Source organism: Topomyia yanbarensis, chromosome 1 (assembly GCF_030247195.1).
Source record: "Topomyia yanbarensis strain Yona2022 chromosome 1, ASM3024719v1, whole genome shotgun sequence".
NCBI lineage: Eukaryota > Metazoa > Arthropoda > Insecta > Diptera > Culicidae > Topomyia > Topomyia yanbarensis.
The window spans coordinates 18,902,867-18,921,033 of record NC_080670.1 but is presented as its reverse complement, the minus strand read 5'-3'; positions in this window follow the sequence as shown (position 1 = coordinate 18,921,033).

Here is an 18,167-nt window from a genome sequence, read left to right as displayed (position 1 = left end):
ATAATTTTGGGCCTTGCTAAAGATGTTTATGATATCTATAAGAACCCAATTGTTATGTGCGAAATAAAGAAATCAAATCAGTTCAATTCAGCCACCAGCACCAGCAGTCGGTTGACCGATGTACTCGCATTTGTTTTATTTGTGTCTGATTCTTTATTACTGCGTTCTGTATCTTTATTTTGGTCAGTTACTAACAGTGTATCAAAACCGGCTCTTACACTAACACATCCATTGCTTTCCAAAAAAATAAAATGAAAATTCTGATTAGAAAATTTTCTCGACAAACTTATATAAATATAAAATCTTTTCGATTTTATATTTTTAAACGAGAATGACGAGCTATATCTGCTATCTTCTCATCTTGCTTACAACAAAAGCTAAAAACTGATCCACCGCTACCAGTAGATAAATCTACCCGTGTATCGCTTTGTCTAAACCGCAGAAGCAAAATCCCTGCCCCAACCTACTATGTTGAACATGAACAATAATGAGTGTCGATCAAAGTAGAAAGTGTGTCAAACTCTATTCCTGTTTACTTTTCGAGATATGTCCTTAAAATTCACGTGTTGGAGAAGTGGAAAAAATATCAAGTTTACAAATGTAGCTAAAGATGATCAATATCTACACCCTACAATTTCACCATGTTAGACAGCATATTGATTATTCTTTAGACTATTAACCAAGCAGAAGCGTTAGTTCCGCGAAACGAAATATATCGTTCAATGTGGCAACAAGAATTCAGTACCTCTAGCGATAACACAATAGAAGTGCTAATACACGAGTTAGATCCGTGTACCTCTAATAACGTTGTTAACCATTGTGTACATTTTTAACAGGCCGAAAGGGTATCCGCGTACCCGTAACCATAGCAAGTTTAGCAGAAACAGTTTGATTTGAACAGTTGAATGTATACAATTCCTCTAACCAAAATTCAAATAAATAAGTTTAGAAGGGCCCAGCAGTAAATCTATCCTTGGGGCCCGCCGCGGCTCTCGACGGCCCTGCCTCTAGGCCTAGGGGTTCAAAATTTGGTTGGTTATCCTACTACATCTTCGTCAGACGAGTTTTCACTACTAGCAGTTCTAATAGAACTGACATGAAAGTTTTTCGATTTTGAAAGTAACTCATTTAATTATACTAGCCTCGGTGAGACTTGATACATTCGTGCCGAGACTTTTCCAATCACTTCGCTCAAAGGATCGAAGGGCGTTTCTGTCAGCTTTGCGAGCCAATTTACATGCCTCCGACCCGTCCCTGCGTCTGCGATTCCAAGCTCTGCTACATAACTTTTTGAGTCGTACAAGTTCAGTATTGCACGAAGAAGTTCCTCTAGATGCGTGCATAACTCGAAGCGGAAAAGAGAATATATGAGTTTCAGTTAAGTTTCTACATGCATTCCATCATTGAAGAATGTATTGTCATGAATATATCTAAATGAGATTTCAATCTATTTCAGATATTTTGGTCCAATAAACAGAAAGCTTATTTTATCCATTGAATATTAATTTAAGTAGCGAAAAACCAAGCCGATGAAATCTACTGCATTCCATAAGAGAAAAGAAGCTATTTCACCAATCAAAACGATAGCACTCCCGTGCCAAAAACTATCGTCACTACGCTTGACACTTTTTTGAATTTCTATTAAACAACCGACAGGAAAGTTTTGATCCCAGCGTTAACAACAGCCCCAACCATTGAGCAAGAGGAGATCGACACCGGACACACAAACCGGACCTGGCCTCTTTAGCAGGAGAACGATTCACACATTCGGCTCTCGGTCATTGGCAGTTTCCTGCTCAGCAAGGTGGAAGGATCCACTCTCTTCGGAAAGCGTACACCTACCCCCGGGTCGATATCACCGGACGAGGAAAAAAAGGTTGCTATTACCGCGGAATGGCCATTAATTAGTTAATCGGATCCCATCGGGGCTATTGCCAATCCTCCTTCTATATTGCATCCCGCTACCAACCGACGATCATATGTTTGGCCCCGTTTCGTATTTATTTTTAATATGTAATTACGGCAAAAATTGCGCTCATATAAAAATCGATAAAACAACATTGAAACGTCTGGGGTTCCGATATCGCAATGTAACTCTACCGTGTGCGTGTGGTGTACCGGCCGTGCCCAAATTTGTTCCTCCCCTGTCGCATCGAACGGTCTGGTCGCAGATTCCATTTTGCAACTGAAACGGAAGGGATGTTCGAAATGTTCCACTGCTAATTAAAATTCGACCAAAATTGAAATTTGTCATGTGCAATCATTCCGAGTACAGTTTTATTCTTTTTGGGCATCCCCATATCTTGCGCCCTAGAATCAAGCCTCCACCGTCGAACCGTGAAACGTACACACAAATGGTCCGACGCGTCGTGGACGTTGCATTCCGCGCGAACCGGCCGACCGGCAGCCCTTGATCACACGAAAAGTACACAAATAATGATATTTTCGGCAATTTAATATCGCCGAAAATTTGACCTACCCCTCCTACCGTTTCATCACGAACAGCTGAAAAAAAAATCAGCTGATTGATAATTTAAACAGATTTAATGTTGACCTTGTGGGATGGAGCACTCTTTAGTGTGCTTATTCCGTGGTGAATTTAAAGCTAAATTGCCGTTGTCGTTTGGTTTTGCTATTGCTATGCTTTAATCACCAATAATTTATAAGTACCAACATATTTTCAAAAAAAAACGATGAATCGTTAGTTGGGAACTAATCACAATACCTATATCAATTAACATTTGAATTCAGAAGATTTTTCCCTATGGTAGCTGTCACCTGTCATACACTTTAATTAGTTGAGATGGAGCAAAGAAAAGTATGGTTGATATACCAATAGTCGTATACTTAAGGAAAACTTTTGTTGAAAAATCGATGAATAGATCTAGGCGATGTTAGCACGTTAAACGAAAACTTTCATTCTCTATTCCATAGAAAAATTTAAAGATTGTTTTTTAATCAATTTGTGTATTCAAAACCGCTTGTACCACTATAGGAACACATGTACCAATAGTGGTGCAATTTCGGATCCTATTGTTGAAAATCCCATCGATTTCTTATGGGACTTGCAACTATAGGCACATTAGATCAACTATAGTTGCAAGGAAGCTCAAAATTCACAGCAATTTTTCTAGTAGTTATTTGAGTAAATTTCATGGCTAACAGTTTTATTGTCGCATGGTTTTAGTGTGAGAAACCAATAAAAAAATATTTGGTTTTGGTTGATATCTTAGATAGGCGTTTCAATTTTTTCGAACCCGAACCCAACCCGAATCCGAGAGCTCGAGAATTGAAAGGCCCGAACCCGACCCGAGCCCGAAATTATTAAATTTGAAAATTTCGAACCCGACCCGCGCCCGACCATTCTAAAATTGAAAGACCCGAGCCTGATCCGAGCCAAAGAATGCAAATTCTGTAAAACCCGAGCCCGACCCGAAACCGAAATTATAAAGTTTGAAAACCCGAACCCCACCCGAACTAGAAAATTTTTAATTTGAGAAATCAGATCCGAACCCGACTTGTTAATACGGAGAATCAACCAAAAATCTTCAAGATTTTGAATCACTCCAACCTGAAGTAGCAACAACCGCGTCCAGTTATATCTGCCTATGGCAAAACGAATTACGGGGGAGTGGAATTTGCATTTATATTTAAGATTGATGAACGTCGAATTTGTAATGTTCTGTGAAATTTTTGAATCGTCGATATCTTAAACAGGACAGTAAGATAAATCGGCGGCTAACTCATTGGGAAACACAAAGATTAATGGTGACAGTTTCAACCAACCTCGCCCATCGTATACTGGTAAAAATCCAAATAATTCTATTTGCTTCAAACCAGAAAGAAGAAATGCTAATGTTATCATGCGCACACATACCTTCTATGTGTCAACTGTATATACTATGTATGCACACACATAAGTTATATGTGCGTCTTATAATCATGAAATGTGAATGTAAGATTAATATTTCTTGTAAATACACAAATTAGGTGTATGTGCCAGCAAACAGTGTCTATATGCATCAGCTAATTGCAAAAATCTATGTGTAAAATCAATAGGTATAACGTTTACATTTTTGAAGTACACTACTTAACTAAAATTTCTTTTTTTATCAAAACCATTCATGCAAGAGTAGTTTTGTACAAATTATTACATGTATTAAATTAAGCTATGGCAATTGTCAATTCGTGTTCAACAGTTTACACGACGTCATCCGCGTCACTGGTTGATACGGTTAAACTTGTGTCGAAGAGTGTCAATCAAGATTCTCTGTCGTTTTGTTAATGTCACATCATTAGTGTTAGGACGCTCATCTATGATGGGGTACATAATTTCTTTTATGCTTCAGATAATAGAGTATTCAGAGGGGTGGGCGTAGCGTAGTTGGTAAATCGATTGCCTTGTACGCAGCGCACCTGGGTTCGAGTCCCGACCCCGCACATAGGGTTAGAAATTTTTCATAAGAGATTTTTCTAACCTGAAGAGGCGAATGACCTTAAGGTTAAAACCTCTATAATCTAAATATAAAAAATAAAAAAGGACAGTATGCACGTCAGTAGAGATGCTTCGACATCTCCAATGGAGTTCTCGAAACGATTCCAAACTTCTACTAATCCGCTAATGGCTTGAGCAGAACACAAAATATTTTCAAGATCAATTCCTTAAGATCGTGGAAATTCATATATATTCATGAAGGAATCCGGATCACGCAACGGCCCAGCCCTGGGACAATCTGACAGAAAGTGCATGTTTCATATATGTACCGCTGATTTTATAGTGGCGTTGGTATACTATCACCATATGAGTGCCATCGTTGTTCATGACACTGTCTTCTTTAGAAAATAAATGACACTGTCTTCTCTAGAAATTAAATTTTCAGATAAATAAGACGATTTGTCTTTTTCAAATGTTGCTCAATTTGAGCCGCCGCGATGCCACCAAAGTAAAGTACCACCAAATTTGTGAGTTCAGTTTGTTCACCCTATTTTCAATACAGGTCGGCCTCGATTATCCGGGGATTCGATTATCCGGGTGTTTTGAAAAAAAAATTCAAATTTCAACTAAAATGTCTTATTATAGTGCTAGTTCGATTATTGCAGTCAATAGAATATTTTTTCTGGCAATTGGGGGGTCTGGGATTAACCTCCTCTCAAATTTTGACCTACCTCAAAAATAGCTTATATACGGGTTATTCCGCGCAAAGTAACCTAAAAAACTAAAACTTTAAATAGACCTTCATGGATTGGAACCTGTTTTGAGGAAATTGTTCATTTAGAGCCAATATATAATAATCTAAATTGTTGTGTCGTTTAAACAGCCCCTCAGTCCATGGAAACAATCTTAATTTTAACAAATTGTTTAAAAAATTGTTTATCTTCGGATTATAGCTCTGGTACTGTTGGAATAAGAATCAATCAGCGAGACATTTTTTTCAAAGATTTGTTTAAGGAATCCAAAAAAATAATAAAAGTTTTTAATGCCAAATGCAACTTTTTACTTTTACACTAAAAGTACATTTTTGTCGTAATACACATATCGGTTGCTGCAGGCCACATAAAATGTCATTATACCTACATTGCTCGGTTGGTTTCTGGCTATCTCTTGGGATAATGATGACATGCTTCTCAGGATTCTGTTTGGATACTTTCCAGGATTCTGATCGAAGTTTTCTTAGTATCCCAATGGAATCTATTTCAGAATTTGATTATTATTAATTATTAATTATTAATTCGTCAAAAGGGCGAAAGTGTTTTTTGTAAACAAACTTGTTTCGCTCATTAGTCTGCTGCAGAGTGGAATTTCATGAAAAATATGCGTAATGTAAATTTTTTACCCTTCGTAGAAGTAATTTCAATTGTTTTCTGCTTTGAAATTATAGTAAATTAAGAGAAACCATCAAAATAAAAGTTTGTTTACAAATCTTATTCGCCCTTTTACAAATTTAGTATGGATTTATCCGTATTTCTACGGTTTTTCTATGAATTTTGGTGCAGGATTCTAGAGAAAAGCTTTTTAGATGTCTGATGGAATCCTTCTCTAAATAGAATTCCGTTGAAGATTATGATTTATTCCAGATACTTATAGAATCATGATCCTATTTTCATTGAAATCCGGTGTAAATATCCTGCTCTGAGTTCCAGTAGATTTTGACACAATTTTGCACCCATTATAAATATTTCTCCCATTATCCCTTTCAACAATTGATTCCTGCTCAGAATTCAAATGGCATCTTTAACCCCCTCATGCCCTTATTGTTGGTAAACAACCGCGTTTCTGAATGACTATAACTTTTGGTTTACACAACGACATGCAATTGGACTAGATCGAAAGGTAAATATTGAGCAGCTTCTAGCACTGCAAAAGAAGTATCTCTCTATTAAATCATGTTTTTCGTGTTTTTTGACGTCAACAGTTTCATAGAAATATAATTTTGGGACTCTATACGCGGCAGAAAAAGTTGGTCAAGGAATGGTTAACGAGGTACTGATAAGAGACCCGGCCGTCACTGGAGGTGATTTTAATTCTTGGGTAGCTCAAGCAAAGATGGATTCTCGCTGACACAGCCGGGAACCCATCATCTACGTAACCTGGTAGTCCTTCGCTAGTGACAAATATGAGTGGGAGAATTTGCGAAGACTACACGCGTAGTTATTACCTGACAATCCGGTACGACATTGGTCAACTAAATGATGCTACAAGGACAAGGACAAGGATCTCTTTGTGGGGGCGCAACACGCACTCTTCTAACTAGAATGACTAGACTAGAATGAGGGTTAAAAGACATGTTAGCTATGATATGTAACACCACCACGTAAATTAAACTGGAGCCAAGAAACAGACGACCCCCAGTTTTTTCTGGTATTCGAATCATTTACCTTGGAAAATCGAAGCCCCGGGTAATCGAATTTGACCTGCATTGCAAAAGGCACACCTTATTTAAAAGTTTATCTTAGAATCCTCAAACAAATAGGTATAAAAAACTGATATATACCGTTAACTCGTTATTAATATGAATAATAAATGAAAACCAACTGAAAATACAAATCACTCCCTGAAGGTCTGAAAAATCGACTAGGGCCAAAATAGGTACATTTACATTTACCATAATAAGAAAACTTAGCCTTTACCATATTTACCATAATAGGAAATCTTAGCCTGACCATTTTATTTCCAATTTCTCCACGAATGAAGCTTAAATTCATAAAATAACGCAAACAAAAAGTTTGATTCGATTATCCGGGATGAGATTTTTTTTTAAATCCCCGGATAATCGAGTCCGACCTGAACATCCGAATTCGTAGCCTTATCCTTCACAAAAAACCATTTTTTTAGTGAAAATCAACATGAATCTGCCTGGATACTTGCCGCGAGCAGGCAAGTCTCCGTAGAATGTGAGCTCCAGGATTTGTTTAAAATCGGCTTCCACAAACGATTCACCGTCGACCAAAACACATCCAATGAGCTTCATCAGCACCTGGTCGTACAGCGTAAGGGCTCGAATTTTGACTGCTACTAGTCTTTTGGGGCTTCGTTTGGGTTGTTTATTTTCTCGGCAACATTTGTGGCATTTTCGGAGAGGAATTCGCAAACAGTGCAGCGGTCAGTATTCTGGTTTTTCTCCATCTTATTATCAGAGATGTTGGGATCCGCCTTGATTTTCCGAATGACTTTGGGTAGCTCGGAAAGTGCAGTTGATGATTAACGGTACCACTCCAAGGCTTCGTTTGCATTTTGCGAAGAATTTAAGAGCTTCCCTTTACTGTTTAATCACTCGACTCACAGCTCTCTTAGAATGATATATTAGTTTCTGTGTGGTACAACGATAATGCACCGACAACACTGCCAGTAACGTATGACGCGGCTCTCAAATACATCCTACCTTGTATAACCTTGTATACACAACCTTGACACGTTACCGTAACGGCAGCTACATACACATTCATACAGCACCGACAATCGTCTTTCGTATCGAGCAGTCAACGAGGTAAGACCTATTTAGCGCAATGCGTTGGGTGATTCCCTAGTTCCGGAATATTCACAGTTTCTTCTCATGAAATGGGCAGTTGGTAAATCGATTGCCTTGTACGCAGCTCCCCTGGGTTCGATTCCCAACTCCGCACATAGGGTTAGAGATTGTTCAAAAGAGATTTTTCTAACTCGCAAAAAAGAGGCAGATGGCCCTAAGGTTAAAACCTCCATAATCGAATTGACAAAAATACTGATTAACATGTCTGAAATCATGAACTTATAAACTAGTAAATAACAAAAGTATTCGAAATTGTTTCCTATTTCGCAGAAGCGGATCCAGAAAAAAATTTCGGAAGGGGTCCGAAATTTGAATTTGGAATGAACATTGTGTAATATGTTATGCGTCAAAACCTTAATTTAATGAAAATCAGTTTTGGTGGCCAATTTTGGTTTGAAATGATTTTAAGTTTGAAAGTAATATAAAATTGAAACTAACTTAAAATTTCTCAACAAGTTGAAAATTTTCGGAGGGGGTCCGGACCCCCAGGACGGTCCCCCTGGATCCGCCACTGCTATTTCGCCACCTCAAGGAATATAAGTATACGTTTTAAATTTGAATGAAATACTTCAACATGGTTCCGTATTAAATATACCGTCGGCACTTCATCAAGTAACAAACGTGTGCAAATGATGGTGAATGATGCAGTATTTAAAAATGCCCTATTTGGAACCAGTACGTGTATACTTCCAACAATTGCAATGTTCAATGGCCATTACCAAAGATACTATACCTTCGATAGCTTCAGGCTGAAATAAAATACAATAACTAGCCAGTAGCAACGCAGCGTTTTTCTGGATGCGCTTCATTAAGCTTTCAATGAATTCCTTCCCAACAACAAATGGCCGCCAGCCGGCGCGACCCAGATACCTATAACATGTTCTTGGGAAATGAAACGAAAAAAACCCCGTACAACCGTATCGATTATTCCTCTCGTTTGATGCAAAATAATGTTTCAGCTGATCGGTAAATAATACAAGTAACAAGAGCGTCATTTAAAAAATAAAGAAAACTTGTTCCTCACGCGAAAAACAAAAAAAACGATTCCTTTCCAAAAAAAATAAGACCCTCACAAATTCAACGCTGCCCGTTTCGGACAGAGAAAAAAAATCACCCTCGAATACATTTTTTTACGTCTCACGAACGTCCACTGCGCAGACTCCCAACATTTTTTTTCAAATTCTTCATGGACGCTCTGCCACCCTACCGATTCCATCTAACGGTAAAGTTTCTCGACACCCAAAATCTGGGAGAGCCGAAGAGAGCCGTAAAATTGCGTATGTACCCGCTCGCTGCTATTCAACGCCATCATCATCCATCCCGTGTATTCGGTTGAGACTGTGTGTGCAGATGGTGCGTGCTTACGTTTGTGCCCGGCGTGTTGCCATCAGCAGAGATGTGTTGGTGTGGTGGTAGGTGATCAGTTCTAGACCTGCCATCGCCGCTCGCATGCTGGGGTGAATGGCATGCTCCTGGTAAGCATCAGTTTTACTCAGCCTGCCAGTACCAGCCAGCAGCGGGAATTTTATTTCTGTGGAATAAATCCTTCGACAAGCGGCTCCGACGCATGTAGGAACAGTCCAGATTGTGTGCGGGCAATTCTCTGTGTGCGTAAGAGCGCGTCGGAATTTCGGTCGTTAATCCGATGGGAGCTGCAGGCTGTTGTTCCCCTTCCCATTGCATGTGGCATGGGTGGTGCGTGGATGATTTCAGCGATGCCAGATGCGAGGGAAGGAGCTTGCGCAGAAGAAATGGCTTTTGGATGACGATTGCCTTCAAGCTGGCCGTTGGGAATTGGTATCGAAAAATGCGTAATATTTTTCTTTATGTTGAATTCGATTGAAGGTTGACCACCTTGCAAGCTTGGCTTCGCTATGAAATTTGTATAAAAATTACGAACTTTAGCCAAAAATATCAGTTTTTTAAGCATTAAAGTATTCTTATTCCACATAATATTATCGAAATATTTAGAATGAAGAGAAAATTGTTTAACCAATGTTTTTAAATTGTTTTAAATTTTTACTTTACTTTCAGGATGTGATATCAGGAAGAGACCAGCGTCAACAAAAAGTAACCAATTTAAACTATTTTTACAGTTGTTACAGGCTGTCCGCATCCTTAGACATGCTTCTGGTATTCGCTTTAAAGAACTTAATAAAACAGCGTCTTAGAAAAAAAAATTAGAGTAGATATGTAGTTTTATTCGACACCAATTGAATCCTATGCTTTATGCATGCCAATCGCAAACACATTGTAGATATCTATACATTTTCAGCAACAATTCTGCAGAAATCACATTACCGGAACCGTACATTTCATCCGCCACCGACCGTGTCGGCGGATTGAGGAACGCGTGCGTGCGTGGAGGATTCCTTTTGATCAACCAAATGCATTAGTAGAACAGCCGACTGGGTGGGGGAGAGTGATGCGTTCAGGGAACATCGTATATGTAATCACGGAATCGATATTTCGCCGAATTCGATTCTTCATTAAATACATTCCAGAGTGACAATTTCGGAACGCTGCCTGCGATGCTAGAGCGAAACAGTCATTGAAACAAATGCATGAAATTTCGCACTTTGTTTCCGAGTGCCTCAAAAATGCACTCTATTTGGGCAGACTCCGCTGAGAGTAGATGAGATTCTGAAAATTATTATTTAACGTGAATTCCATTTTTTCTATATTTCATTTAAAATTAACGAGCACTATTGAATCCTTGAAGGGATTCACACGAATTTCAGTTTTATTGTACGCTTTCTGACAGTCTGAAACGGAATCCGTTGAATTCAGATATCCATCACTCCGTTCGTAATTGAGGTGGCAATTATGTACACATAATTTTTTTTATTCAGTTCGTTTATTTGATAGGCATAAATGCGTTAGCTTGGCGGTGCCAAATTCTTTATTTAACATATTGGATATCATAAAACTAGGAGGTTACAACGTTGACATATTTTTTATATAAAGAAGAAAAAATTTACAGCTATCTTAAAACTACAAATACAATTCTATATACAGGAGTGGGAGCAATTGTGTTTTTATAAGGAAATTTTCAACAATTTTAACACTAAGAATCCAGTTTGAAACACAAGGAAGGAACAATGTACACATAATATCTAATAAAATAATAAAGTAAGGATTTAATTATGTAGTATGTGCGGGATTGTCGATTTTACGGTAAAAATGTGTTCTCGACCTCATTAACAATTGGTTATGAACTGAGTAGTTATGTATTGTGAGCCCCTTCCTTTTGTTAAAACAACAGTTAGGGTAGTTCTAGTTTTATCAATATCAAAGAATTTACTTTTTAATCATTTTAGCTAGAGCTAAACGACCTTCAGCAAAGTTGTAGAACACCAAATTTTAGTAAAGTTTGCTGAAGACACATCCGCTCTATCTGTCATACTTTTTATTTTACAACAAATTGAAAATCGAGGTTAGGGTGTTTCTTAGTGTTTCTTAGAAAAACTGTTTTATTCAAATATTTTAACGGTATTGATTTAAAACCGAAGTAGTCTTCGGACAACTTTAAGATTGTTTTAAGACAAATTGTTTTGAGGATGGGTGTAGCGTAGTTGGTAAATCGTTTGCCTTGCACGCAGCGCGCCTGCCCAAGAAAGGATTTACTCGAATGCAACTTGGTTCGTCTGCAAGAGCCCATCAAACTACCAACTATCAATTTTCATATGATGCTGATAAAATCGGGTCAAGAAGTTGATAAAATCGGGGGCTGATAAAATTGGGTACTGATAAAATCGGATCTTCACTGTATTTGTTTCATGGCACCACATAATCAACTATTTTCACTGAACAGTTATGAGCACTTTTTTGCCAAAAATGGGGTTCTTTGGAATAACATTATCTCTCATTGGGGCAAACGAAAGATAATTCTTTTTCAACTTTAACTATGGTCATGAGAAAAACCTGTTTTAATCCACCTAGCGGTGCAATTGTGCCTTTCTCATTTCTCTAAACTATGGCACGGAGGCTTTTTATGTTCAACATAATTGTGGAAATGTCCATTACATTCTTAGTACACTTTGCACTTATACACAATGGCATGCCAGCCACGAACTTGATGAGCTACGTGTCGACGGTGAAACACTTGAAACAAAAAAATATCATACTCCATTAGCCTAATCAGCATTAGATCAATGTTGTCTGCTTGCTAACTCATTTTGTCATGCGGGGATGGGTATGTGAGGAGGGCGAAAGTCCCATGAATGAACGACTCCCCAGCTTAAATTGGTATGCTTTGTAATATAGTGGTGGTTTAAAGATGATGGGGTTGAAAGGGAGGGGTATGAGGTGGTGGTCTGAGGGGTGATTTAAGGAGATTTTTAAAGGAGAGGAGTGAACAGTAGAGGGGGGGGGGGGGGGGGTGTAACCCCTCTCCGTAAACCATCAACTACGCCCCTGTTAAAATCCAGAAACCTTATGCGAGTTGAAAAAAAAATTTGGCCCTCCGGGATTAGGTTGACGTTTGGCCGGGATTAGGTTGACGTTTTTCAGAGTGATTGCATAACCTTTCTATATGAGAAAGGCAAAAATGTGCAAAATCCAAAAACGTGAATCTTCGTCAAATTTTTTTCGTGTTTGCATCAAATCTCGACGTTTTATGCACCTTGAATACATTTAGCATCAAAAATAAAAATTCTTTTTTTAATTTTTGCTATAGCTTTTATGCGAAATTTCTGTGTGGCCGCACTCTGAAACCCGTAATTCCGGAACCAGAATTCCGATCGATCCAAAATTCAATAGCAGCCGATGGGAAGGTTGCACCTTTCATTTGAGACTAAGTTTGGGCAAATCGGTCCAGCCATCTCTGAGAAAAATGAGTGACATTATTTGACACATACGCACATACATACACACACACATACACACACATACACACACATACATACACACATACACACACATACAGACTTTTTCCGATCTCGACGAACTGAGTCGAATGGGATATGACACTCGGCCCTCCGGGCCGGGATTAGGTTGACGTTTTTCAGAGTGATTGCATAACCTTTCTATATGAGAAAGGCAAAAATGTGCAAAATCCAAAAACGTGAATCTTCGTCAAATTTTTTTCGTGTTTGCATCAAATCTCGACGTTTTATGCACCTTGAATACATTTAGCATCAAAAATAAAAATTCTTTTTTTAATTTTTGCTATAGCTTTTATGCGAAATTTCTGTGTGGCCGCACTCTGAAACCCGTAATTCCGGAACCAGAATTCCGATCGATCCAAAATTCAATAGCAGCCGATGGGAAGGTTGCACCTTTCATTTGAGACTAAGTTTGGGCAAATCGGTCCAGCCATCTCTGAGAAAAATGAGTGACATTATTTGACACATACGCACATACATACACACACACATACACACACATACACACACATACATACACACATACACACACATACAGACTTTTTCCGATCTCGACGAACTGAGTCGAATGGGATATGACACTCGGCCCTCCGGGCCGGGATTAGGTTGACGTTTTTCAGAGTGATTGCATAACCTTTCTATATGAGAAAGGCAAAAAACTGCGAATGCGACATTTTTTTAAATTTTATGAAATTGATTTAAAAAAATCAATTTTTGATATATTAAGTGCGTATATCTTTTAAATAATAGAAGCTAGAGTTTTGATGTGTTAGAAGAAAATGTTCGCCTTCAAAAACTCTGATAAACATCTGAAGGATAGTTTGGAAAAATATGAAAACTGAAAAAGTTTGGTTTTTCATGAATTGATCCTTAAAATATGTTTAAATTACTTTCACAATTGACAAGATAAAAAATTTAGTTTCGTTTTCATGATAAAATATTGCACTTTACAATACTTTTCCATCATTTTAAACAGTGCGTAGGACGGTGTATTTTTTTCAAATCAGATAAATAATTTTTTATGGTTCAAGATAGAGTTTCGCTGTCTTACAGAAAATTGAAGAAAATAAAATTAAAAAAAAACTTTGTGGAAGACACTAGAATTCTGTCGTGTACTTTTCATTTTACAAGAAATTTACCAAAAAAATCAGAGTATTTCTTAAAAAATGGTTTTCTTTATATAACTTTTGCAGTTTTGGTTTATCATTAAAATTACTTTCAAAATACTTTCAAATATTTTGAACGAGAACAATTTGTCTCAATATATTGAACCTCTAGCTTCTCTCGGTATAAAGTTATACAGTGAAGACCCGTTTTTATCAACCCCTTGATGAGTTTTGGGTTGATGAAATGGGGACATTGATAAAATCGGGGCATATATTTTTCTTTCTTTTTAAGAAACCGAAACTTTTAAAATATTATTCTTTAGGCCCTAAATATAGCTTATATATAGTTTAAATTTCCCTTAAGGGGGTCTGACGGTGCAAAATTAAAAAAAGTATAAAAATTTTATTTTTGTATATTTTGGATCTCTAAGACAAGGGTGATTTAAGCAGGCAAAGAAAATGCAGAAGAAAGTTTTTTCTCGCGTCAAATTTCGGTGTGCGAAATTACATTCCCATTCAGCCTTCCCTAGAACTAAAATTTATTGTTTAAAGCTAGTATACGCGGTGAATTGATTGTATAATAAACATTTGAATTATAAAATAAAATTTTTTGTTAACTTTTTTCATTTGATTTACGACGAAATTATAGACCTTTAAGAAATTGTAAGGATAGTTGATTTCAGGTCATAGACCCTGTTTCGCGCGGATGGGCAGACGGAAATCGCTATTTTGAATTTCATTCAGATACTCATTTCAAAATCTTAAATAAAAAGCGTATTTAACCATCATAACCGAATGTTCTTACGCCTTTTAATTATTCCACAAAAAATTTATAAACTTCACTTTATTTACGTCCAAAAGAAAAAAAAAAAACCTCTCCTTAATAAGTTTATTCTCTATTACTTTAAACATAAAGATTTTTTTCGCAGAACGATTTTGCAAAGAAAAATCTTTTCTACAGTAGAAAAATCAAATTTTCGCAAAATTTCATTTTTATTCATTGCCAAAAATGTGCTATTGTATCTTTTGTATGTGATGATATCCCAAAAAAATGGAAGACGAAAGCAATATATAAATGTTTTCTCGAAACAACTTTTTTGAGCTGGTCGGAAATGTAACTCGAGCAAATGAATTTTTATCATTTTGAAATTTTCACAGTATATTGGAAATTGATTTTACCATCTTGTGATGAAATTACTCGATTTTTTTGTTTTTGTTCATTTCTTGTGTCATGAATCTCATTTAACAAGATCTCAATTCTTCTATTTATCGTGCCAAGAGAGATTCCCGAAATATGCCTTTTTTGCGCTCTACAGTGGTGTAACCCCTTAATTTACAAGCCATTGATTCCCATGTTTTTTCACCAAAATAATTTATTATTTATATTTTTGGTATGCCTTGAACACTGCGCTCCATTTCATGATAGACGTGCTTGCTTTCATTTAGTATATCGAGAAATATTGCACCCAGTATTTTAATTCCCGGAGACGGCAGCAGCCCGTCGAAGCTAGTTCCTTCCTGCTCAGGAAAGCGCGACAGAACACCTAAGGGGGCCCTTAAACGAGCAAAAAAAGTGTCATTACTAAGTAGTGAAATATATGGGAATTCCATCATTACTCGCCTTACACGTTCATTAAAAGTGACATTACTGCTCAGTAATGACATTACTAACGCCTCGTGTGCGGGGCCCTGTAGCCACCAGCGACTAGCAGTATTCCGATATTTGTTTTCCACGAGATTCAAATATGTAGGTAGATACACTACAACCAACGCGCACAAGAACAGCAGCAACACCGTCATCGAAATGGCGTCACGAATGGCATTCACGCGAATACGCTTCATTTATTGCGAATTTCATTCTCATGATTCTAGACACCGAAAATTCGTGTGAGTGCGGACTTACAGCTTAAACGAAAATGTGTTGAGGAGAATGGCATATGAATGAACATATGCTGTGAGCTTGTTTATACTCGCTCTCTCTCTTCTGACGCTCTCGCTCCCTCGAGGCTCTCGTTTTCAATCTGTGCTATGCTGCCCATATATGCATAAGAGTCCCATAATGAAAAACAGCAAGCCGAGAAAAACGCTGCTCAAGATATACATTTTTCATTAAGCCTTATGGATGGGACAACCATGTTTTGGCATTTTCTTCGATATTTTCTGAACAAACCTGGTAATCTTATGTGGGTATTATGATTCAGTGGTGATGCAGAATACAATCCAACAGATATCTCATTTTCGACAAAAAATCCATATGGGACTCTTATGCTTATATGGGCAGTATGGTTCTTTCAAGTATTGCCTTCCGATAAATCTAGCACCCGAAGCCATTCGGCAAATGAGTGCATTTCGCATTCAGGCGAATGAAAATCATACAAACTTGGGCCAAACTATGTCGCCATTCACCTCTGATAAAGAACTTCTACCACTTACCTCCCTGCGGTGCCAACCGTGGTACGAGCCATCGTATGCCGTTTTTGTTTGGTCGCAGGGCTGGGTCGGATTCTGACCTCAACCGCTGTCAGTTCATTCATTTTGATAGAGGTCGGGGTTGGAGTCTAACTCAGTTTCGCCTCGGGCGAGAGCTGTATTAATGAGGGTTCTGTTAGTCGTATGCTGAGAGAAAAGGGGAACAAAAAAGATGAAAAAATATACTAAAACAATATGGAATTTATCATGGAAGTGTAAATAATAAGCAACACTCCCGATGGTCGGCTGTCCGGAGTTTAAGTTGCTCGTTCAAAAATTCTCGGAAATTGATCGCGAGGGACTACCGTACAAGTTGTTAAGATCATAGTGTCTACTAAGACATACCTTCTGATCTTTTCCCTTTCCTACTAACACAATTTCTTTCCCGTGATACTCGTGGAGATGCAGAGGTAGTCTCGTTATCTATCATCAGCGAGTATCAAACTAACCTTCCTTTCTTTCCCCAGTAGAACAGCATTTAATGAAAATGTTGGGTCAGTAAAACATGCACAGTAAGAATGATTTGCTCTTCCCAAGCACCTATTCTTTTGGTTCATTGTGCACTTTCAATCATTCGGTCAATCGGTAAGTTCAACTACGTCTACCTAACCTAACCTAAGACATTTCGAGCAACAATCTGGCACCCAAAATAAAATCCCTTGATGAAACCAAACTTTTGAAATGGTAATATTACTCGTATTTCCGACAAAATGTAGACATAAAATTACTTACACAATGGCGAGGTCGCTGGACACAATGGAAATACTATGACGCACAGAGATTAACCTATTACCAGACTCTAAGGGTGCTTACAGAGTGGCGGCGAGAAGCTGAGCTGGGGCTGGAACTAACATTAGAGTGCGAGATGCGAGAAACCTGCTTACTGCAAACCAAAGGAAGGATGTCAGAGTGAAAGCGGAGCGGATCGGCGCCGACTGCCTGCTTTTACTCTGACAGGCTCCATTTGATATGCTGCGAGCAGGTTTCTCGCATCTCGCATCATACTGTCAGTACAAGCGCCTGCTCAGCTTCTCGCGGCCACTCTGTAAGCACCCTAAGAAATTAATAAAAGATTTTTGGCCAAAGTCACAATTAGTATTTTGCTTTCAGGTCGAACGCGAATTTATTTCTTTGTCGAATTCGAATGAAAGATTGTCTGATTTTTTTTTCAAATTCTGGTGCGGATTGGGTGCGCCCAAACGTAAAATAATAAAATATTTGGATCGAGGCGAGCGTAGCGTAGTGGGCAAATCGATTGCCTTGTGCGCAGCTCATCATCTGGGTTCAATTCCCATCCCCGCACATCGGGCTAGAGATTTTTCTAAAGAGATTTCTCTAAACCGAAAAAGAGGCGAATGACCCCAAGATTGAAACCTCTATAATCAAAATTTAAAAAAAAATATTCAGGTCTGGTCCGGGTACTAGAAAACGCATTCCATCCCATATCTAAATTTAAATCATAAATTAACGATTCAGGAAACCAAAATAGAGCCGGTCTTCTAAGTATCCACTCATACGTCGTTTTTGTGGAGCCCATTTCTAGAGCTTTTATTCGAAACGTCAAGTCTGCAATGAGAGACTCTCTTTGATTATTTTCTCTTTTGATTTCTACAGCGTCACTATAGCACTTCTTACTTGTTTTACAATACAGATCGGAAAACGCAAAACCATCGCAAACA